Below are 23,636 nucleotides of genomic sequence, written 5' to 3' on the forward strand. Positions count from 1 at the left end.
AAGTTCGCTCACGAGTGCGCGCACTGCCCTGCGGCCACAATAGCGTCTTGATGGAGTCAGGTAGTATGCCCTGCGCCCTATAGGCCGCGAGCATATCGCGACGAGCATCGGCGAACGCGGCACAGAGAAGGAGCAGGTGTTCTAGTGTTAGCACCGCATCCGTCACACACAACACTCGTCGCGATTCTGTGATGCACCCGTCGTTCCCCGGGCCACTCGCAGCCAATGCGCGCGCGGAGGATCATTGCACGTTGAGACCGTGTAAGTGCGCGACAGCCGGTGACACTGTCGACGCGCTCACCTCCCGCGATGCGTGGGTCGGGGTGCTGCTTTCGGAGATGGTCGTGGATGGCCGCACGCACGTCCTCCAGCGCAAGGGGCAGATCGCTGGCAGGTAGTTGGTGTGCAGCGGTCGCGAGGTCGTCAGCTTCTTCGTTGCCGGCGATGCCGCAGTGACCGGGCACCCACTGTGCACGCACAACACAACCTCTTTGTGAGAGGCGCTCGATGCGCAAGCGAATTTCTCGCAGTAGTAGGGTACCGCGGCCGTTAGATTGCAGGCGGCTGAGGGCGGCGCGGGAGTCGCACAGCAGAGCACTCCTGGGCGGCGGAGGGCCGATGGTGAGCAGCAGGTCCAGCCCGAGCCGGATCCCCATCAACTCCGCCGTGGTGGAGGAGCCCAGGAAGGCTGCGTGTTGCTGGCTGTGCAGTCGCAGGGCGGAGATGGTGGCCGCAGCAGCAAGGGAGCAGCTGTCGTGGGCCACTGAGCCGTCGGTGTACACGAGGAGATGGTCCTGGAGCTCCTCGTGTATGACGTCTCTGGCCAGCTGCTGCAAAGCACAGAGGGGTGTGCTCCGCTTTCCCGATATGCCAACGATCTGTCGCTGTACCTCCGAGGCAGCAGGCCAGGGCGCGCAGGAGCCGTAGGGGGGGTGGGCCTTGGGTCAATTGCTCATACTCGAGCAGCGCCGCGCCCATTCGTGAGCGCGGGTGCGAGCGCATACACTGCAGCAGCGAGCCTCCGTCCAGTGCGCGGTGAAGCCAGGTGACACTGAAAAATTTTTTTGGGGGGAAAAGAAATGGCGCAGTATCTGTCTCACATATCCGCGGTCCCCTGAACCGCGCAGTAAGAGAAGGGATAAAACATATACTAAGCGAATCATCGAAGAAAGAGGTGCCGCAGTGGAGGGCTCCGGAATAACTTGGACCAACTGGGGATCTCTAACGTGCACTGACATCGCACAGCACACGGGCGCCAATCTCAGAGTTTGTCCTGTCGTTGCGGTGGCCATTGCTCTCAAAGGAGGCCCCGATGCGCGATTCGCGGTCACAACCTTAGCACTCGCTCGATAAAGAGAAGCCGCCACACTTTGACGTCCCCCTGAGTGCGAGACGACAAAAAACATCAAGTCGGCGACGCTAGCCCAGGCTTAGCTCAGTCGGAATAACTAATACGCGTCTCGCTGGCGATCTCCGACATCGGCGTTTGGTGGTATTGTAAGATTATCGCAGACATCCATGTCTGAGGATATACATTCCCTAAGGTTTCCATGTTGTTGCGATTACAGGATGATAGAGGAAAGTGCACGGGCCTGCCGACGGGCTCCAGTTATCCAATATTGCGCCGACAGCAACACCGTTTGCGCAAAGGATAGCCCTCCACAAATCTACAGCTGAAAACACCCACCACACATGCGATCCAGAGAAAAACAAAGAGGGAACAGCACGGCATTCGAAGCTAGGGATGACGGGTAGAATTGAATCTGAACAGTGTTGCGGCTACTGCGAGAGATTCGAAGAAACGCACAGTTTAAAGTGGCGTACTGTAGGTTTAACGAACCGGATGACGGGAGACCTCTCGGGAGCGGACGCCCCCGCCGAGGCACCTCGCCGTACACGGAGATTACAAACTTTCATCGCGGGCTAAGTTGCACGTATCCCGCTCTTCACCCCGACCTGGACAGGGCGCAAGCCACACTCAGACGCCTACAAACAAAGGCCATTCTTGGCCCCTACCGATTACGTTTAATCACCAACGGTGAATATGACCCTGCATGCCCGCACTGTGGCGACGGGACGCATGCCACACAAGACCATATATTATGGGAATGCGCTAGCAACCCCGCTCCGACGACACTCTTGCCTGCCTCCTCGGCGGATGAATGGGACAAACACTCGACCAGTTCAGGAAAAACAACGCAGCTGGCCCTCATCACGCGAGCTCAAGAGGTCGCCCTCGGCTTGCTGCCACCCTGGGCTCGCGCCTGCCCCAACTAATCCCTTCCATTTTGTGGCAATAAAGTTGTAACCACCACCTTATTGTAGTAGAACCCACGCTTCCAACGGTACCAACGCTTCTAGTTTCGAATGGACGCTGGATTGAAAGCGGGTTGTTCCACCGAGAAGTGAGATGATTCCTGAATAATAATTGCGTTTTTTTGGGGGGGGGAGGAAATTGTGCATTATCTGTCGCTTATATCGTTGGAAAAATGAACTGCGCCGTACGGGAAGGGATAAAGGAGGGAGTGAAAGACGAAAGGAAGAAAGAGGTGCCGTAGTGGAGGGCTCCGGAATAATTTCGACCACCTGCGGATCATTAACGTGCACTGACATCGCATAGCGCACGGGCGCCTTAGCGTTTTTCCTCCATAAAAACGATTACTTCACCATTTCCTTTGTGGTGGTAGTAGTTTTTTATAAAATAATATAAAAACGAAGGAACAGATTTTTGCCAGCCCCGGCATCTGCCATCGATACTGAAGCACCTGAGCTGTGGCGGCGGAAATAATGGATAGCAGGCCGAATTGAAAAATGAAATGAAAGATGTGAGGGGAGAGGAAGAGAGTATAGGGGGACCGTTTCCTATCGTTAAAAACAATTTTTCATAGCGGCATAGGGTCTCAGCACCTTGCGAACTACACGACATTCGAACAGGAACCGTCTGGAAGGGTGTTGCGGCAGCACAATGCTGCGCCATTGGAGTTCCACCCTTATGTAGCGTTCCTAACGTCAAAATTAAAGCAAGAAATCAACACTGCGGCAATGATGTTCCACCATAATCTATTGTTCCTAACATTTAAAACTAAAGAAAACTTCGTCACATGGCGCTTCCTTGAAGCTGGCTTTGCTGTGGTAGGCAGGAGTGTTGGATCAAGCTTCATCTCTTTCCCGAAAACGAGCGGCCGAGCCTGCGAGCTAATTTCGACCACCTGCGGATCTCTAACGTGCACTGACATTGCATAGCACACGGGCGATTTAGCGTTTTTCCTCCAGTGTGCTTTTTCGATGTCAGTGCCCGTTGAAGATCTCCCGGTGGTCGAAATTATTCCGGAGCCCTCCACTGCTCTCTGTGCTCATCTCTGTGCTGATAATAATAATTTGTTTTGGGGGAAAGGAAATGGCGCAGTATCTTTCTCATATATCGTTGGACACCTGAACCGCGCCGTAAAGGAAGGGATAAATGAGAGAGTGAAAGGAGAAAGGAAGAAAGAGGTGCCGCAGTGGAGGGCTCCGGAATAATTTCGACCACCTGGGGATCATTAACGTGCACTAACATCGCACAGCACACGGGCGCCTTAGCGTTTCTCCTTCATAAAAACGATTACTTCGCCGTTTCCTTTCTGGTAGTAGTCGTTTTTTTATTACAATAATAGTAAAAAGGAAGGTTGGTTGGTTGTGAAACTTTATTTCCAGCGGATATAGAGGAGCGACACGAAGTCGCCCCCCGCTTAAACGGCGGCCGCTATCCCTTGGGCAGCGGCGGCGTCTTCAGCCAGCTGGAGGAGCTTGATCTGTATCCCCGGGTCGGGGCTGAGCAATAGAGCCTCCCAATGAGCAGAGTCGGTAATGAAGTGACTCGCGGGTAGGGACTGCGGGCAGTTCCAGATCATATGATTTAGATCGGCTTTCGCATCACAGTTTTTGCATTTGTTCGAGTAGAGTCCTTCCGAATAGAAGCTACACAATTGGGGATTTGGATAGGTGTTAGTTTGAAGTTTACGCCAGGCTTTGGCCTGTTGCTTGGAGAGGGTTTTATCTGCTGGGGGGAATCTGAGTCTTGCAAGCCTGTAGTGCTGCAGGATTTCTCTGTAAGAAAACAACCTGTCCTTGCCAGAGTATAGGGCGGGTGGGCTGCACGACTCAGCTCGGCGGGACAGTTCTCGAGCTAGGTTATGAGCCGCCTCATTGCCAGCAAGGGAAGCATGAGCAGGCGTCCAGATTAGGCGAATGCGCCGCGTGGGATGATAATTTAGCAGAATCCGTGCTGCTTGTGGGGAGATTCTTCCAAACGTGTAGTTACGTATAGCCAATTTTGAGTCGCTGACAATGGTTTCTGCCGAGGATCCCACAATGGCTAGAGCAATGGCTGTTTCTTCTCCAACATGTGTGTGCTGAGTGCGTATAGTGCCCCCAGTTATGAGTGTACCACGTTCCGTGGTGACCACAGCTACCATCTTGTCAGCCGAAGAATCTGCCGCATCTACATATACCACAGAGGTATCACTAAGAAAGCGTTTGCCTAATGATTTGGCTCTCTCTGTACGACGTTCAGCGTGGAAATCTGGGTGCATGTTTCGAGGTAGTGGAGGAATGACCAGAAGCTGGCGTATATGTTTGGGAAGGTCAGTTGTGGGTCCGCCTTGTCGTTCGTATGTTATGCCGAGTGTGGACAGAATGTGTCTGCCAGTTGGTGTGGCCGATAGTCGTTCGTACTGCGAGACGGTTACCGCTTCAATAATCTCGCTTAGGGTGTTATGAAGACCGAGACCTAACACTTTCTCAGTCGCTGTGTGCATGGGTAGCCCAACTGCCTGTTTGACGCATTTTCTGATTATGACCTCCACTTTTTCTTTTTCAGCTGACTTGAGATGTAGGTAAGGGCATACGTAAGCTATGCGGCTTATCACAAAGGCTTGTACTAAACGGAGAGTATTGCTTTCCTTCAAGCCCGAGTGGCGGTTACTAATGCGGCGAATGAGTCGCATAATTTGCTGCGAGGTTCCCTGAAGCTTCCGAATTACGTCACCATTGAAGCCGTGTTCTTGTAGAATTAGGCCCAAGATTTTAATTTTGGGCACTCGAGGAATGGGGACTCCGCGAATACTGAGTTCGATGGCCGGTGGGGTTTGCGCAAGGGATCTGATGTTGCGGAATATGAGAAATTCAGATTTGGCTGGAGAGCACCGCAGCCCCCTAGGGTCTACATAGTTCCCCACGATATCTATTGCATGCTGTAGTCTCTCCACGATATCTATTGCATGCTGTAGTCTCTCCTCTCGTCAGCATAGAGGCTGTGGTGGAGTTGCGGAACCTGCGCTAATAGGTGTGGAAGTTTCAACATTGCAACGTTGAAGAGAAATGGTGATAGGACCGATCCCTGCGGGGTGCCCTTGTTGCCGAGGGGAAAGTCATGCGAGTGGAGACCTCCTACTTGAAAATGCGCCTTTCTACCTGAAAGAAAGTCGCGGATATAGTTGAAGGTGCGGGCTCCCACCCCGAGTTCATGAAGGTTCTCCAAGATCGCATCATGTCTGACATTGTCAAAGGCCTTTTCCAGGTCAAGTCCAAGAATTATTCTGGTGTCCCGCGTTTTTGCCTCAATAATCTGATGCTTGAGCTGAAGCATTACATCCTGCGTAGAAAGTTTTGGTCGAAATCCAATCATGGTTGGAGGGTACAGCTCGTTCTCCTCCATAAACCGGTTGAGGCGGGTATGAACTACGTGCTCCATGAGTTTACCTACACAAGACGTGAGCGAAATCGGCCTGAGGTTCTCAAGGCTGAGTGCCTTCCCTGGCTTTGGGATGAGAATGATCTCTGCCGTTTTCCATATTTGTGGGATGGAGCCCTCCGACCAACATTTCTGCATATACTCAGTTAGTGATTCTAGCGACACTTCATCCAGGTGGCGGAGGATCTTGTTGGATACTGCATCGGGGCCAGTGGCGGATTTGCAGTTTAGCCTGGCAATCTCTGCCCTAACCTCATCCACAGTAATGGGGGAGTCGAGCTGCGTGTTTTCCGGACCAGCATAATCTGGGAAGGCTTGGATAGGAGCATTGCCAATATATCTATCTTTAGGTTCAAGGAAAAGGTCCTCTGGTGGGCCTGCATACTCATGCACAAGCTTCTGCAGGTTCTGCCTCTGGGTGGTTCTGCTACCTGTAGGGTCAAGTAGATGACGGAGCAAGTGCCAAGTCTTAGAGACTCCCATATTGCGATCCATTTGGTTACATATGTCATCCCAGTTTTGTTGAGTAAGTTTAGCTGCATGATCCTCGATCTCCATGTTTAGCCTAGCTATTCTTCTGCGCAGATTGCGGTTCCAGCGCTGTCGTTTGAGTCGGTTCTCAAGTCCACTCTTTGCCTCCCATAGGTGAAGAAGCCGGCTGTCCGCAATCTCCAGGTGGTCAGCCTGGTCTAACGTATGGGTGACTGCTTCGGCATCTTGACAAAGATCCTGTGCCCAGATATCTATGTCTAGTATTTCGGGGGTATCAGCTTCTCGGGGGGCTCTTTTAGCGCGGAACGTGTCCCAATCGACAAGGGTGGGGGCTCGAGCGCTACGACGTTTGGGGCCAGTTGAGGTCACTATTTCCAATATGTAGTGATCGCTGCCGAAATTTTGTTGAGTGTTTATCCATGTTGGAGTGCCCGAATTTTTAGCAAAAGTCAGATCGGGAGACGTATCCCTGGAAACACTGTTACCGCAGCGGGTGGGGACTAGTGGATCTGTAAGAAGAGTCAACCCACACTGTTGTGCGGTGAGCCACAGTTTTCTACCTTTAATGTCCTCCTGTGCGTAACCCCAAGCCGGGTGTTGGGCATTAAAGTCTCCCGTGAAAATGACGGGGTGATTGCCTGCGAGCTTCAGGGTCGCCTGAAAAAGCGGGCCGAAGCTTGCTTTCCGTAACTTTGGGCTGCTATAGACATTCAGCACAAACAGACTGTGGTCGGGTTTAATAGGCGGAATTAATTCGACTAGCACGTGTGTGACATTTGTGACTGGGGTATCGTGCTGTACTACCGCAATATTTCGTTTGACAAGAGTCGTGACTCCAAGCGTTCCACCCCCCGATGAAAAGGATTGATACCCAGCTAGCTTGCTATTAGTTTGTGTCTCTTGTAGTGCGATTAAGTCCGGTCCGTCCCTATTGTTGAGGAATTGTTGGAGTACAGCTCGTTTGCGGCTAAATCCTCGGCAGTTCCACTGCCAGATGGTGTAATTGGGTTGTGGCGCCATGTTGTTGCTAGTCGGATACCGCTTCAGAAGAAGCGGGTTTGCGAATTTTGTGAGGAAGGAGCCTGCTCTCTGCTTCCTGCTGCCAGCTGCCTAAGTTAATTAATTCCTGCCGGTGTCTGCATAATTCTTCCATGATGGAAGTCATTGTAAGCTGCACTTGAATGAGGGTGCTGTTAGTCTGCGTTTGCGCTTCTTCAATTTTGTGAATGGTGTCGGCTAGTGTTTGGCCTTCGGACAGGGAATCGCCTGCTTTTCGCTTAGGCGGGGGTGCCCGCGTTGATTCAGCATGCATGTCCGCTCCGGCGGAGGTAGAGGGGGTAGGTTTATTGGCGCCATCGGTCGTAGGCGGTGACCCAGCCTGCATTTGTTGCTGTTTTAGAGCGGCATTTTCTTTCTTTAGGTCCTCGACCTCACGAAGTAATTTCCCTACCAGCACTTTCAGGTCTGCTAGCTCAGAGGGGTTGGAGTTAGATTTCTGGGAGGCTTTATCTGCCCAGCCTACCTTTTGCGTGCCGACGGCGTCCTGGTTCAAACCGGGGTTCCGTGGCTGGTGTGAAGGAGTCCTGGATTTGGAGGCGGACCGGCCTCTCGGTTCCAGTCGTGGAAAGGAGCTGGATCGATGTCTATAATTTGTCCGTCCCCTGCTTTTGGAGCGGCTGCGTCGCTCTTTAGACTGCGGCGACTCTTGGCTATGCTGGGTCAGATGTTGGCGTTCCTGTTCCCAGCGGCGTTTGCTGACAATGTATGGAGTGCGGTAGATTTCGCGGCATTTGTTTCTGCCCAGTTCATGGCCCTTACCGCACAAGGCACACTCAGGCTCGCAGCTATGTGTCTCAGGAGGATTGGCCACGCCGCATCCGCGGCAGCGAGCGTTTTTCGGGTCCGGGCAAACGTCTCTGCGATGTCCGAGTTGTCCGCACAAAGAACACACTTCGTATTTTTTTTTGTAGAGGCAGCAGCGAATCATGCCACCACCGAAGCTGATCCAACGGGGAACTCGCTCACCGTTGAAGAGAATGAGGACCGTCTGCGACTGTGCACCCATGCGCCGGACTCCACATATTGGAGGATTCCTTGGATGCTGAAGGTTCGCAAGGATGTCAGCGTCCGATAGATGTTTCGGAACGCCTTGGATCACTCCTTTACCACTGCCATCCGGCGTGGCGACATACGAGGTGATGGCGATCTTGTTCGCGCCGTAGATGAGCTCCTTGATGTTTAAGTAGCGTTCCACTCGTACCGCGGAATGGGTGGCCACCAGTATGGTGTGTTGCTTGAAGTTGAGTAGCATGCAGTCTTCAGATGATTCTGCCAAGGTGAGGCCCGCGGCGTCCCGGATGAGTTGAAAGATGCCGAGTTGGCCACAGCTCTCGAGTATACGGAGGCCGCCCGATGGCCGGAATATCACCTTGGTTAGGCCCTTGGGTAGGCGAGGTAGGTTCGACGCCACCGATTGTCGAGCAAGTCGTCGGCCAAGCTTTTTCGCAGAGGAGTCGGCAGAGTGCCGCATGCTGTCCTGTCCCTGGGCGCGATCGGTTCCATTGTGTGCCGCGGGGTTATTCCTTTGGCGTTCGTGACCGGAGCGTTTCGATTCACCGACGGTGAACCAACCATATTGGTGCGAAACTTCTTCGGGGCTAATGTCAGCCCCCTCCACGGTGACTTCCATGTCCAGTGTTGGAGGAAGATCCCACTCAGATAATGCGGCACAGCCCCGTCAGAGCGCGGTCGCTAGGCCTGGCGTGGGCCTAGCGGGCCGTGCGTACCGGCGAGAGCCGAAACGCAGAAAAGTCCGCAGAAACAGGCAAAAAGGGACTTGCCGATGCGTCCGACGGCGTTATCCGAGCTTCGAAGACGAAATCCAGGCAAGAGCGGTGTTGACCGTCGCTGAATTCAGCGGTGGGCATGGGTGAAGCGAGGAGCGTTCGCGCGAGCGTCCGATCCACGCCACGTCCGAGCCGGTTCGCCTAAAAAGGAAGGAAAAGATTTTTGCCAGCCCCGACATCTGCCATCGATGCTGAAGCACCTTAGCTGAGGCTGCGGAAATAAAGGATATTTGGAGGAATTGAAAAATGAAATGAAAAAGGTGAGGGGAGAGGAAGAGAGGATAGGGGGACGGTTTCCATTCTAAAATTTTGGATTGAATTGGAAAACGTTTATTATCGTCTTGAGTTATAAATCGGTTTGTTGATCTTGTTAGGTGGCCGTCAGTGGAGGCTGGCGGCGACCTCTTCGGCTCTCGTCACCACCTGTACTTGGGTTTCCAGGTTAGAGCTGAGCAACAAGGTCTCCCACTGGCCCGGGAGCGCGAGCCTCTTGAGCGATATTGGTTGGGGATCTCTCGGACAGTCCCAGAAAATGTGGTCTACGGTGGCTTTGTCGCCGCATTTGCTTCACTCCGACTTATATCTATCCAGGTACACATGGCTTAGGACAGCTGGATTAGGGAGAGTTTTTGTTTGAAGTTGTCTCCACAGTACCTCCTGTTCTTTGTTTAGGCTTTTATGCGGAGCAGGGAAGGTTAGCCTTTCTAGTCTATAATGCTGAGTAATCTCATGGTAAGTATTAAGACCATCTCTCGTGATTTCGACGTCCGAGTTAGCCTCCACAGCTCGGCCGATAGATTCTCGAGCTTTATCGTGGGCTGCCTCGTTCCCCGGGTTTGACGAGTGAGCCGGTACCCAAACCAATCACACGTCTGTCCTGTCTTCCGGGTAATTCCTGAGAATTCCCAAGGAGATGGGAGATATTCTGCCCTTGGCGAAATTGCCAATGGCTGCTTTTGAATCCCTGACAATCACTTCTGCTCGCGGGTTTGTCAACGTCAAGGTGATTGCCGCTTCTCCGGCTATTTCTGAAGAAAATTTTTCATAACGCCATAGCACTATTCGAACAGAAGCGGTCTGTAAGGTTGTTGTGGCAGCCCAATGCTGCGCCATTGGAGTTCCACCCTTATGTAGCGTTCCTAATGTCAAACATAAAGCAAGAAATCAACGCTGCGGACAGGAGTCCCACCATAATCTATCGTTCCTAACATTTTTAAAAAATAAAGAAAAAGTTGCCCCGTGGCGCTTCCTTGAAGGCGGCGTTGCTGTGGTCGGTAGCAGTATTGGACCCAGCGTCGCCTCTTTCCCGAACACGAGGTAACGCCCGTGTGCTGTGAAATTTCATTGCTCGTTAAAGATCACCAGTTGGCCGAAATTATTCCTGGCGGCTGCGTTTTTATGGAGGAAAAACGCTAAGGCGCCCGTGTGCTGTGCGATGTCAGTGCACGTTAAAGATCCCCAGGTGGTCGAAATTATTCCGGAGCCCTCCACTACGGCACCTATTCTCCCTTTTTTCTTTCACGCCCTCCTTTACCCTTCCCTTACGGCGCGATTCAGGTGTCCAACGATACATGAGACAGATACTGCGCCATTTTCCTTCCCCCCAAAAACCAATTATTATTATTATTAAATTATTCCGGAGCCCTCCACTACGGGCTTTCTTTCTTGCTTTCTTTTCTCAGTCCCTCCTTTATCCCTTCACTTAAGGAGCGGTTCCGGTTTCCGCCGAGATTTGATACATACTGCACCATTTCCTTTCCCCAGCAGCCAATTTTCAATTTTAATGGATTGGATTGGATTCTGAAACATTTACCCGCCGCGGTGGCTAAGTAGTTAGGGAGCTTGGCTACCAATCCGGAGTTCCCGGGTTCCTTCCCGACCGCGGCGGCTGCGTTTTTATGGAGGCAAAACGCTGAGGCGGCCGTGTGCTGTGCGATGTCAGTGCACGTTAAAGATCCCCAGGAGGTCCAAATTAATCCTGAGCCCTCCACTACGGCACCTCTCTCTTCCTTTCTACTTTCACTCCCTCCTTTATCCCCTCTCTTACGGCGATGTTCGGGTGTCCGCCGATATATGAGACAGATACTGCGCCATTTCATTTCTCCAAAAACCAATTATTTTTTTTATTATTATTATTATTATTATTATTATTATTATTATTATTATTATTATTATTATTATTATTATTATTATTATTATTATTATTATTATTATTATTATTATTATTATTATTATTATTATTATTATTATGTAAAACATTTATTGCGTCGAGGGCAGATTGCAGGAGACACATACTAGATGGCCGCTAGCCCATGGCTGGCGGCGACCTCATTGACCCGCTCGATTGCCCGTACTTGAATCTTGGGATCCGAGCTGACCAGCACGGCGTCCCACCGCTCGGGAGATTTAACTGTATCAACTCCGCCTGAGGCGAATTATTTGCGCAGTTTCACAGAATGTGGTCGTATGTGGTCCTTTCACCATATTTATGGCAGTTTGGGTCGTACTGGCCAGGGTCCTTGAGGGAAAGCACTAACGGATTCTGAAGGGAGCGTGTTTGCAGTCGGCGCCAGGTAACTTCCTGCGCTTTTGTTGAAGATCTGTGGGGAGGGGGATATGCGCGCCTCTCTAGCCTAAAGTGATGGGTGGTGTCATGAAATGAGATCAACCCGTCCCTCGTGAAATTCTGGTCGTAGGTCGTCCTCACTGCCCGAATGCGATAGCCCACCCTCTTCGATGACATTATTGCAACCTCCCTCGGCGGAGGAATGGGACAAGCTCTTGGCCAGTTCAAGAAAACAACGCAGCTGGCCATCATCACGCGAACTCGAGAGGCCGCCCCGAGTGGAGGTCACACTGCCTCGCACCATCCCCAAATAATCCATGCTTCCATTTTGTGGCAATAAAGTTGTAATCACCACCTTATTGGGGCAGAACGCTACGGCGGTGCCAGCGCTTCTATTTTCGAACGGGCGCTGGTTTGAAAGCGGGTTGCTCCGCCGATAAGTGAGACCATTACTTCGCCGTTTTATTTCTTGAAAACCAATTTTTCGTAGCCCAGCGCTACGGCATCATGTCTCATACTTTGCGAACTTCACGACATTCGAAAAGAAGTGATTTTGAAGACTGTGGCGGAAGCACAACGCTGCCCTAACGGAGTTTCGTAGTCATCTAGCGTTTCTAACATAAAAAAAAACAAATAAAACGTTGTTTGGTTTGTTTTAAGGTGTTCAACGTCCCAAAACAACTGAGACTATGAGGGACGCCACAGTGAACGGCCTTTGGCAAAAGTATCCAAGAAACTCAGTTTGTTTGTAACACGTGTAGTGGAGCACTTGTCACGTCCTTTCAGCTCTAATTTAGTGCAATGACGACCCTATTCTCACCTTTTGCGGACTTTTTTCGTCTGGTGGTACCCTAAGAGCTTCAATATGACGCTGAAAAGCAAACCCCTTTCCTTAGTTATACACCTCTGGCTAAGAAGACATGTCTGCAGCGAAGCTCTTTGCTCGGCCTGTGTGTGCGTGTGTGTGTGTGTGTGTGTGTGTGTGTGTGTGTGTGTGTGTGTGTGTGTGTGTGTGTGTGTGTGTGTGTGTGTGTGTGTGTGTGTGTGTGTGTGTGTGTGTGTGTGTGTGTGTGTGTGTGTGTGTGTGTGTGTGTGTGTGTGTGTGTGTGTGTGTGTGTGTGTGTGTGTGTGTGTGTGTGTGTGTGTGTGTGGTGTGTGTGTGTGTGTTCTATCCTCCTCTCTTTGTCTCTCTCGCTCGCTCTTGATCCAGCTCTGGACAGCGTAACTATAGGCTAGCTCCGTGGTTTAATCTCCCTTCCTGATCCTCCTCCATTCCAGTTACATTATACTTATTGCACTGGCAAGTACGTATAGCCTTCAGTACACCATGAAATGCATTCTGAGCACAGAGATGATGTCAACGCCGCGGTGGCTCAGTGGTTATGGCGCCAGAAAACTGATCCGGAGTTCCCGGTTTCGAACCCGACCGCGACGGGTGCGTTTTTATTGATGAAACACACTAAGGCGCCCGTGTGCTGTGCGCTCTCAGTGCATGTTAAAGATCCCCAAGGGGTCAAAATTATTCCGGAGTCCTCCACCACGGCACCTCTTTCTTCCTCTCTTCTTTGAATCCCTCCTTTATCCCTTCCCTTACGGCGCGGTTCAGGTGTCCAAAGATATATGAGACAGATACTGCGCCATTTCCTTTCGCCCAAAACCAATTAATATTATTAGCACAGAGATGAGCACAGAGAGTAGTGGAGGGCTCCGGAATAATTTCGGCCACCGGGGGACCTTAACGGGCACTGACACCGCACAGCACACTGGAGTAAATACGCTAAAGCGCCCGTGTGCTGTGCAATGTCAGTGCACGTTAAAGATCCCCTGGTGGTCGAAATTATTCCGGAGCCCTCCACTACGGAACCTATTTTTTCCTTTCTTCTTTCACTGACTCCCTTATCCCTTTCTTTAAGGCGTGGTTCAGTTGTTCAACGACATATGAGAGAGATGCTGCGCCATTTCCTTCCCCCAAAACCAATTAATATTATTATTATTATTATTATCGCAGAGATTCTCAAGAATACCTGTAGAGTCAAAAATGGCGTTGCGGTAGATCGCACAACGTACACGAAACATCGTATTTTTCTTGGCTGGATACTGGCCGAGAAAACGAGGATTCAGTAGGAAGAACTAGACTCCTTGAGACAACGCACCTGGCAATACGCTGGTAATTTCCATGCACGGCTGGTACCAAACCTTTGGTCACATTAAAGGACCCCAGGTGGTCGAAATTTTCTCAGCCCTTCACTGTGGCGTCTCTCATAACCTTAGTTACTTTGGCTCGTTAAAAACACCCATAAAAAACCATACCTTTGCTCACAATAAATTATAAAAGGACTGAAAGACGTACAAGTGAGATAGTTTCATCTGTCCTCTCGGCAGCACCGAAGCGCAGCTGTGTTTAAGGAGCTGGATCGATCGCTTCGGCCAAGCACTAGCCAAGCCTAGTACGGAGTTCATATTTCCCGACGTCCCCTAGGTGCATGTTATCAGACGTCAGCGTCTCTTTTCTCTTACGGTAGTGATACTGAAAAGCTCCGTGATTTCGGCTGCTGGCTGTGTCTTGGAAGCAGGCAAACCCTCTCTGCACATAGGCAGGCCTGCGCCAGGATGGCGGGTCGTGCTTCTGGGAGGGCCAGACGGCCGACGGAGAGGCTGTCTTGGTCTCCCGGCTGAGGGCGCTATTCCTCCGGCGCCAAGCAACGTACCCGAACTGTGCGCATGGGGCGACGCGGCCAACGCGGTAGACAGGCGGACGAGGAATCCGTACGACACCCGCAGGAGTCCCGGAGGGAGTAGCGGCGGGCGGATCTGGTATGCCACGGCGTTCTTGTTATTATTAATGCGAAAGCATTAGATGGTTATGTGGCGTGTTTCGTGTCAGCAAAACATTATCCGCACGATTACGTCGTTCTGTGAACATGGATGTGCAAAAGTTTGGTAATGTTAGAGAGTAAGTGTTGAGGTCTTGCTGTGGAAAACATTTGGTTGACGAATTGTGATTAGTTAATTAGCTACACTTCGACGACGCGATAGACACGTACGGACGCCGACATAGCACCTGGGCGAGGAAAGTAAATTAAAGTAAAAAATAAAACAGAATAAGAACAGCAAAAATAAAAATATTTTAAAATAAAATAAAATAAAAGTAAAAATAAAAAGGAAAATAAAAACGGCCGTGGCTTAGCTTGGTTACGCCTGGTGATTGCGAAGCAATAGCGTGTCATTCTCGGATAAGCTGGTAGTGTGGCTGGTGGTAGTCTTGGGTTACGCTAGTGTTACGGCTTACAGAGAATCATCTAAGAGGAAGTCATCCGTCGAATCCCTGTATGCCGACAAGCATTTCCCTCACCAGCGTGCCCATTACAAAATCTTCCAGTATCAATTGGCCGACGGTGCGGTAACACTCCATTTTCTCCGCGTAGTAAGATATGCCCACTCGGTGCTTGCAGTAGCTTTCGTTAAAGTACGGTAGCGTTACGCCGTAATAAATGTTGGGGTTATTGTCCCCGTCCAAAATGCGATACAGTTTCTTCTTCTTCTTCTCCTCAAGTAATATGGCACATACCCACGTGGGGGGATTGGCCAAGGTATAGAGTAGAATGCCAATGAAGCATTTGCGCGGGGAAGGAAACGTCAGAAGACTGAATCAAGATTTAAAAAATTGGAAAAATAAAATGAATTCAAGAGGTATGAGTCATCCGGAATAGAATCAATCTAGCTTTTTTTGGACATGCGAAAGAATTTTGTATATAGCTAACAAGATAATCGATTAGTTGCACTTATGTAATCGTGAAGGTAGCCGCATACACTGCTTAACGGGAATCCCTTGGCACTCGCACCGAACGATAGAAGAACTGTAAGAGACAGAGGCAGTCCTAGTCTCGAGAGAGGAACCTCCAGATATTGCTTTCTCTGAACCGCGAACCGCCGGCAAGAGAGGAGAAAATGATCGATTGATTCAACTTTCCCGCATGATACACAAAGGTTTGTCGCAGCGAACCCGCACCTGCATTAATACAAGTTTAAGTGAGGGATTCGACATCGAAGGAGCGTCATGGACACTTCACAAAGCCTTGACTTACACCACCGGATATTCCATGGGTACTTTAGGTGTTGAAAGTCCACGGTATTGAGCAACGGATCACTCAAAGTGGCTGAAATATGTTAGAACCGCTGGAAACGTGAAGCTGCTAACAGAATGAGGTGAGGTACGGGATATATTACAGGTGCGCTGAGAGCTGACCTTGCCAATAAATCAGCCACCTCGTTAAAATAGACGCCTGAATGCCCAGGTACCCCGACCAAACGGATCTCGCGCACTGTGCTCGGAACAAAAAACCTAAGTGAACGAGTCAAGAAAGATTTTTCCTAATTTTGGAGAGAGACAATAACTGAAAGGCAGTCTGTAAGAATAAGAACCCGTGCGACATGTCTGAGAATTTTGAGAAGAGCCAAACCAATGGCCAAAAACTCTGCGAAGAATATAGGAGTATAATCAGGGATACAAACGGAGTAGCTCCAAGCTAGATCCTGCGAATATATGCCAATCGCCGCCTTCTCACAGCTGCCGGAGGCATCAGTGGAGAGACCAGTATGATGTGGAAAATTCTGTAGGTGTTCAGAAAGAAGACCATTAAGGGTATGTGCGGGTATATGCTTCGCATGGGACGGGAAAATAAAGTCGTAATAGAAGACGGGATCAGCCTGCGTGTCAGCAACTCGTTGCAAGGAGATCAGATCAACCTGAAGCGGAGCAAACAGATTCTGCGTGAACCTAGCTTGCGGAAGCTGATAACGTGGCCAGTGATTAGTCAAAAAAGGTGTGGTTGGGATACAAAAATTGGAATACTAACGCCTGGGGCCGGGTCAAAAGACTTGAGGAAAGTACGCACTGTTAGAAGTTGGAAGCGGGAATAGAGGTTGGGGATACGGGCTTCCAGATAAAGGACAGCGTTGGAAGCTGATTTTGGGAGCCCGAGGCATAGCCGTAGGGCACGCCTTTCCAGTAAGGCTAATGGCTGCAGCTTGTAGTTCGCTCTACCAGAGAACAAGGGGCAACCAAATTCCAGAATCGGTCTCATATAAGCCTTATAGAGCAACAGTGGCGTGTCACGACGCATGCCAAACTTTTTATTGCCAACTCGGGTCAAACGGCCCAGTGCACGTTCCCCTTTAATAACATTATTCTTAATATGGTGTCGCCAGTCCAAATTTTGGTCATAAGTGACACCTAGGTATTTAACCGACTCCACCTGCGGAATTGGAGTGGAGCGGTAGGCTAGCGAGATGTACATAGGAGCGTCGGGTGGAAATACCAGCACGCCACATTTGCTGACATTAAGTGATAAATTGCTTTGGTCCAACCAGACTTCAAGAGCATTCAGATATGCCTGCAAATACCCGTAGAGCACATGAATATCCTTTGCTGATGCGAAAAAAGCTATATCATCTGCGTATACATGAACTGTAACGTTAGGATGAATGGGGATGTCCCGAACTAATATGTTGAAAAGCAGCGGAGAAAGAACAGAGCCTTGCGGCACACCTCTTGATTGACCATAAGTATTAGAACAAAAAGATCCGTCTGTACAGAAGAAAAATCTATCTTTTAGAAATTCACAAATCCAGGCGTAGAGGTAATGCGGTGGTTGTAGTTGAGCAAGCTTGTTAATGAGGACTGTGTGCTCCACGCTGTCATAGGCCTTCGCAACGTCAAGCGTCACCAAGGCCGAAACTTCTCTCTGGCGCAAACGAGAGCGCCCAAACGAGAGCGGCGGAGGCCACAGAACCGAAAGCAAATTCGCTACGCACCTGGAGGTCCACCAGCTGAGTCGTTTTTCTTCTTGTCTTTGCGCTTTCCTTTCCCCATTTAGATAGCAGGCCACGAACACAAATGGCAACCACCGGAACGGACGTCTTGCCTGCCTGCCGAGCCACTGCAGAAAGGCAAAAAGGCTGCGTTGTTACTCTTTTATAGTGACCTGTTCCGTTCCGTGATTCGCTCATATGCTTCTCCACGAGCTGCACGTGTTCCGTCGTCATTGGCTGCGCTTGGAGACGTCATGCGCGTGCCGGCGCTTCTGCCTCCAAGAACGCATAAAGAAAAAAAAACTATGGAACCAAAGGAAATCGTCGTACGATACCGCTTTTCCACAGCCCCTTATGGGAACGCAAAGTCCCGGCGCGTCTCGAACACGCGCGCTGTGGAAGTCGAAGACAACAAGTGGAGGGGGACTCCGCTTCGAAACTCAAGTAGTCCTAGAAACTGCTTTGCTGAGAGGGTCTAGTTCAGAAAATACAGAGGCGCATACCAAGTTCACGGGCGTACAAAGTGAGAAAATGGGACGATGCTGCTGGCATTCATTTCCCATTTTGTCCAAGTCCGTGGTTTCAGCTCAGAGATCCACATAAATGAGCCACCAGAATGCGGCAAATAAAGAGCTGTAGCGATTTGTCAACATTTCTGGCTTTTACCTATGTCTCTATGTATTTGTTATTGCATCCGTTTAATTCATTTTATTCCCACGTGCTAGCGTGGATAAGCCCCGGAGTAAGGAGTATGTTTTACTGCCCACATGTGAGGCGACAGTCTGAAAAATCGGATTTGGGGGGGGGGGGGAATGGCTCAATATCTGTCTCACATATCCGCGGAACCCTGAACCGGACCGTAAGAGTAGGTATAAAGCAGGGACTAAGAGAATGAAGGAAGAAACAGGTGCCGTAGTGGAGGGCTCCCGATCAACTCGGACCACCTGCGGATCTCTAACGTGCACTGACATCGCACAGCATACGGGCGCCAATCTCAGAGTTTATGTCGAGTCGTTGCGGTGGCCATTGCTCTCGAAGGAGGCCCCGATGCACGGTTTGCCGGTCACAACTGTAGCACTCGCTCGGCAAAGAGGAGCCGCCAAACTTTGACGTCTCCCTTTGTGCGAGGCGAAAAAAAAACTCAAGTCGGCGACGCTAGCCCATGCTTAGCTCAGCCGGAATATCTGATACGCGTCTCGCTGGCAATCTCCAACGCCGGCGTTTGGTGGTATTGTAAGATTTTGGGTGGAAAAAACAGCGCGAAAAGGGACGGAAGACAAAGAAGAAGGAAACCACACGGACGAGCGCTGACTCACAACTATTTTTTATTCAGAAAAAACAGACATTTATATTTAAAAAGTCACATGACCTGACGTCACTCGCGCACATGCCCAGAAATACAACAGTCTAAGACTATATCATGAGTCAAGAATAAAACCTTACAACGCGATTTCAGAACTCTGTGATTAACCGAAAAAAACACGAGACAGCCAGAAAAAAACAAAGGTACTAAAAAAACAAAACACAAATCACGTGTTGTCAAGAAAAGCGACCTCTTTATCGACCATCAATAAGGAAGGCTGACTGGTGCATTCATCCCGTCTTTTCCGAATGTGATATGCCTCAATGAGCTCCCTTGTCGTCTTATCTCTATGGCGGAATAAAATACGTGTGCGCGCGACTAGGGGTCTGCATACTTTCTTATTTTCAATCTTGCATGCTTCGCAGTGCTCTCTTAGATGCGAATAGTTTGAATCTGATAGTGAACGAAGATGCTCCCTAAGTCGAATATTTATACATCGGCCGGTCTGTCCTATATATACTTTTTTACATGAAAGAGGAAGTTCATATTCAACTGAACATGCGCACTCTACACACCTTGATCTATGAGAAACCAAACAACGAAATGGGCTAATTCTAGATATATTGTCATGGCGGTTCCCTATCATGCGACAAAGCCCCCCCAACTTGTGTGGCGCAGAAAACACCACATTCACGTCAAATCTGCCCGCCACCTTTTTTAGATTATGAGCCGTTTGGTGCATATACGGAATAACAGCAAATTTTTTTCCTGTTCTGTCCAATTTTGTATTCAAGAAATCTTTTCGAACTACCCTCACCAGCTTCTCGCAAGTTGCTGAAATCACCCCCTGTGGAAACCCTGCGGCTTCTAATCTACTTACTTGTAACATCAGACTGTCGGCTATGCAGTGATGGCATGAATTTGTGAGGCTTGAACGTAAGGTAGTCATTGCAATTCAATTCTTTACTAGCTTTGAGTGCCCTGAGGTAAAACTTAACACCGGTTTTTGGGATCGGGGTTAATGCATCCAGCAGATGTGCTCTTCCCTAAAAAACAACTTCAAACTTAAAAACTGCAGTGCATTTTCTGACGGCAACTCGAAAGTGAAGGACAGTCCTTTACCACATTCTTGAAAAACCTTTAGAATGTCATTCACTCTTGTATTGAAACTGTCCCTGTCTACTAAAACTAAAAAATCATCAACAAATCTTGAAATATGCATTGCAAGACCCCCAATTTTGTTTTTTATTTCCTTGTCTACCTGGGAAAGATAAATGCTGCTTAGGGCTGGAGCAACCTTCGAACCTATGCATATGCCCTTTCTTTGAACATATACATCTCCTCGCCATCCCACATATGTTGATTGCAAATAGAAAGCCAAAATCTCAAGAAAAGCAGACACCGAAATGCCGCACCGACTCACAAACCTAGCTTCGTCATTTTCTTCATCTATGCACTTGCGTACCGCTTTTAACATGCCTTTATGCGGAAGAGAATAATAAAGGTCCTGTATGTCTATATGTCTAGATCATCGCAGGCATCCATGTCCGAGGTTATACATTCCATAAGCTATCCATGTTGCGATCACAGGTAGAGGAATGTGCACGGGCCTGCCGACGGGCTCCAGCTATGCCTAACCACTGCCGCGTGCAAACAAAGGACAGTTCAGAGGTGTGAGGGGAACTACTGAAAGAAAAATGTGCTTTGCATCAACTGCGACCGTAGGAGCGACGGTGGTTCTGGTGGGGAGCTATCTGTAGAGTCAGTTGTGTGGCGTTTGCAAGACAGCGACAGCACGCGTCACAGCACTCATGTATGGATGGTGCCGAGCGTGTCTTCGTGATCAGGCGTTAGGTGCCTTAGCCAGAGGACGTGGGAACAAAGCCTGACAGCGACGGCCCCGTTTCGATGTATACGCGAAATTATTTAAAGAACCCTGTGTGTTCGAAGTTACTGCAGTACCCCTCTATACGACGGCCACGTTTGACTTCAACCTGTGTTTAATGCTGGCTATCAAATTCAGGCAAAGCGCCGAGTAGAATGGCAATGCAGTCACCACGTTTCACTTGATGAGCGCGGACGGCAATTGTAGTTTAAATATTTAGCTTAAACGCTTGTCGTTACCTCGTGTTCGGGAAAGAGGCCACGCTGGGTCGAACACTGCTGCCTACCACAGCAACGCCAGCATCAAGGAAGCGCCACGTGACAAAGTTTAGCCGCCGCGGTGGCCCAGTAGTTACGGCGCTCGGCTGCTGACCCGACAGACGCGGGTTCGATCCCGGCCGCGGCGGTCGAATTTAAATGCAGGCGAAATTCTAGATGCCCGTGTACTGTGCGAAGTGAGAGCACGCTAAATAACCCCAGGTGGTCGAAATTTCCGGAGCCTTCACTACGGCGTCTCTCATTGTCTGAGTTGTTTTGGGACGTTGAACCCCTCACACCAAACCAAACAACGTTTTCTTCCTTTTTTTGATGTTAGGAACGCTAGATGATCATGGAACTCCGTTACTGCAGCGTTGTTCTGCCGCCACACTCTTCATGGGCGCTTCTGATCGAATTTCGTGTAGTTCGCAAAGCGCTGAGACCCGATGCCGCAGCGCTGGGCTACGAAAAATTGGTTTTGAAGAAAGGAAACGGCGATGTAATTGTCTCGCTTCTTGGTGGAACAATCCGCTTTGCAAACCAGCACCCGCTCGATAATAGAAGCGCTGGTATCACCGTAGCGTGCTGCTACATTAAGGTGGTCGTTACACCTTTATTGCCACAGAATGGAATTGATTAGTTGGGGCTGGTGCGAGGCAGTGTGGCCTCCAGTCGGGGGCGGCCTCTTGAGCTCGCGTGACGATGGCCAGCTGCGTTGTTTTCTTTAACTGGCCAAGAGCTTGTCCCATTCCTTCGCCGAGAGAGGTGGCAAGGATGTCATCGAAGAGGGTGGGCTATCGCATTAGGGCAGTGAGCGCGCCCTCCGACCCGAATTTCACGAGGGACAGGTCATCTAATTTCATGACATCACCCATCACTTTAGACTTGACAGGCGCGCTTATGCCCCTCCCCACAAATAGTTAACAAGAGCACAGGAAGTTACCTGCAGCGCCGACTGCAAACACGCTCCCTTCTGAATCCGGCAGTGCTTCCCCTCAAGGACCCCCGGCCAGTACGACCCAAACTGCCATAAATATGGTGCAAGGGCCGCATATGACCACATTATGCGAAACTGCGCAAATGATCCGCTTCAAGCGGAGTTGATACAGCTCGCTCCTCCCGAGCGGTGGGACGCCGTGCTGGTAAGGTCGGACCCCAAGATTCAAGGATGGGCATTCCAGCGAGCCAATGAGGTCGCCGCTAGCCATGGGCTAGCGGCCATCTAGTATGTCTCCTGCAATCTCTTCTCGACGCAATAAAAGTTTTACAATCCAATCCATAAAAATTGAAAATTGGCTGTTGGGGAAAGGAAATGGTGCAGTATGTCTCAAATCTCGGCGGAAACCTGAGCCGCGCCGTAAGGGAAGGGACAAAGGAGGGACTGCGAAAAGAAAGCAAGAAGGAAATCCAGTAGTGGAGGGTTCCGGATTTATTTTGACCACCAGGGGACCTTTATATATTACAATTCGTTTTTTGGGGAAAGGAAATGGCTCAGTATCTGTCTCATATATCGTTGGACACCTGAACCGCGCCGTAAGGGAAGGAATAAAGGAGGGAGTGAAAGAAGAACGGAAGAGGAAGGTGCCATAGTGGAGGGCTCCGAAATAATTTTGACCACCTGGGAATCTTTAACGTGCACTGACATGCCACAGCACACGGGCGCCTCAGCGTTTTTCTTCCATAAAAACGCAGCCGCTGCGGTCGGGTTCGAACCCGGGAACTCCGGATCAGTAGCTTATGATTAAAATTCGAGCCGGAGCTGGAGTTTGTTGTTTCCGATCAAGCCACGTTTGTTGAATGCGTCAACCGTAATGTTAGTGTGAGAACTCCCTACAAACACAACTTCTTTACTAAAACCAGGAAGGGGATGTTTTGGGAGTGGACAAAGTGAGCTGCTTAATGCCAGTTGCCTTGTGCAGTCGCAAGGATTGATTAAAAGTAGCTTCACCTTCTTCTCTATAGGCCACTTCAGGAACTTGTCAAACAAGCCTTCAATTATATACACACGAAACCAAACATAGACACGGCTAAAGCATAGCCTCGGAACTAACAGGTATCCATAGTGGTAACTAGGCCGGCCATCGTTGCCTGTGAAATAACGCAAACGATCAGACGATTTCCTGCAGAATCCATTCCAGTCATCTATGGTCCATACGTACGGGACGGATTTGCTGAGGACGTCGCTTCTGATGCTGAGAGACGCTACGGCCAGCAGTTCCAGAGATTTCGCCTCGTCCTCTACTGAAGCCGCCTCATTTTAGCTGCTGTCATCTCCGAAAGTGAAGATCCGGCATCTGCCGGCGTGCGTTCTTCACAAACGGCTTTTACGACCCTGTCCTTCAAACGCGACACGTTACGCTCACACCCCTCGCTGTTTTTCTCTTTCATGGTCCGCTGGATGTAAGCCAGCGCATCCCTGATCTCTGCGATGACTTCGCGTTGGTCTTCAGCCAACGCTGCCTCCGCTCCGGTCGTCAGCTCCGAAAACTTGGGCGGCTGTCACCGCGTCGGCAATACTGGTGCGCTGCGCTGCAAAGGCGCCACTGGTATCAGGGTGCAGACGGTCCTCGAACGAATCCATCTTCGTGCGCAGGGCAGCATTTTCTTCCAATATTTTGCCAGCGTTCCTTTGACTTCCATAAAGGCGTTCCAAAAGGTGTCCTCTGATGCTTGGTCGCGTGCGCGCGGTGGTTCACAGTCACGCGCCAGATGTTCCGCAATGTCTCGGTGTCGGACACTCTCGCT

At 50.1% G+C, this 23,636-nt stretch overlaps 1 protein-coding gene across 1 annotated transcript in view; it reads right to left on the minus strand.

The window, feature by feature from the left end:
- The window catches only part of LOC144127038 (protein argonaute-2-like), a 41,233-nt gene that overhangs the window by 17,339 nt on the left and 258 nt on the right, over positions 1–23,636 (minus strand). The gene's annotated exons all lie outside the window — the stretch shown is intronic.

The sequence above is a fragment of the Amblyomma americanum genome, chromosome 1, assembly GCF_052857255.1.
Source record: "Amblyomma americanum isolate KBUSLIRL-KWMA chromosome 1, ASM5285725v1, whole genome shotgun sequence".
NCBI classification, from domain to species: domain Eukaryota; kingdom Metazoa; phylum Arthropoda; class Arachnida; order Ixodida; family Ixodidae; genus Amblyomma; species Amblyomma americanum.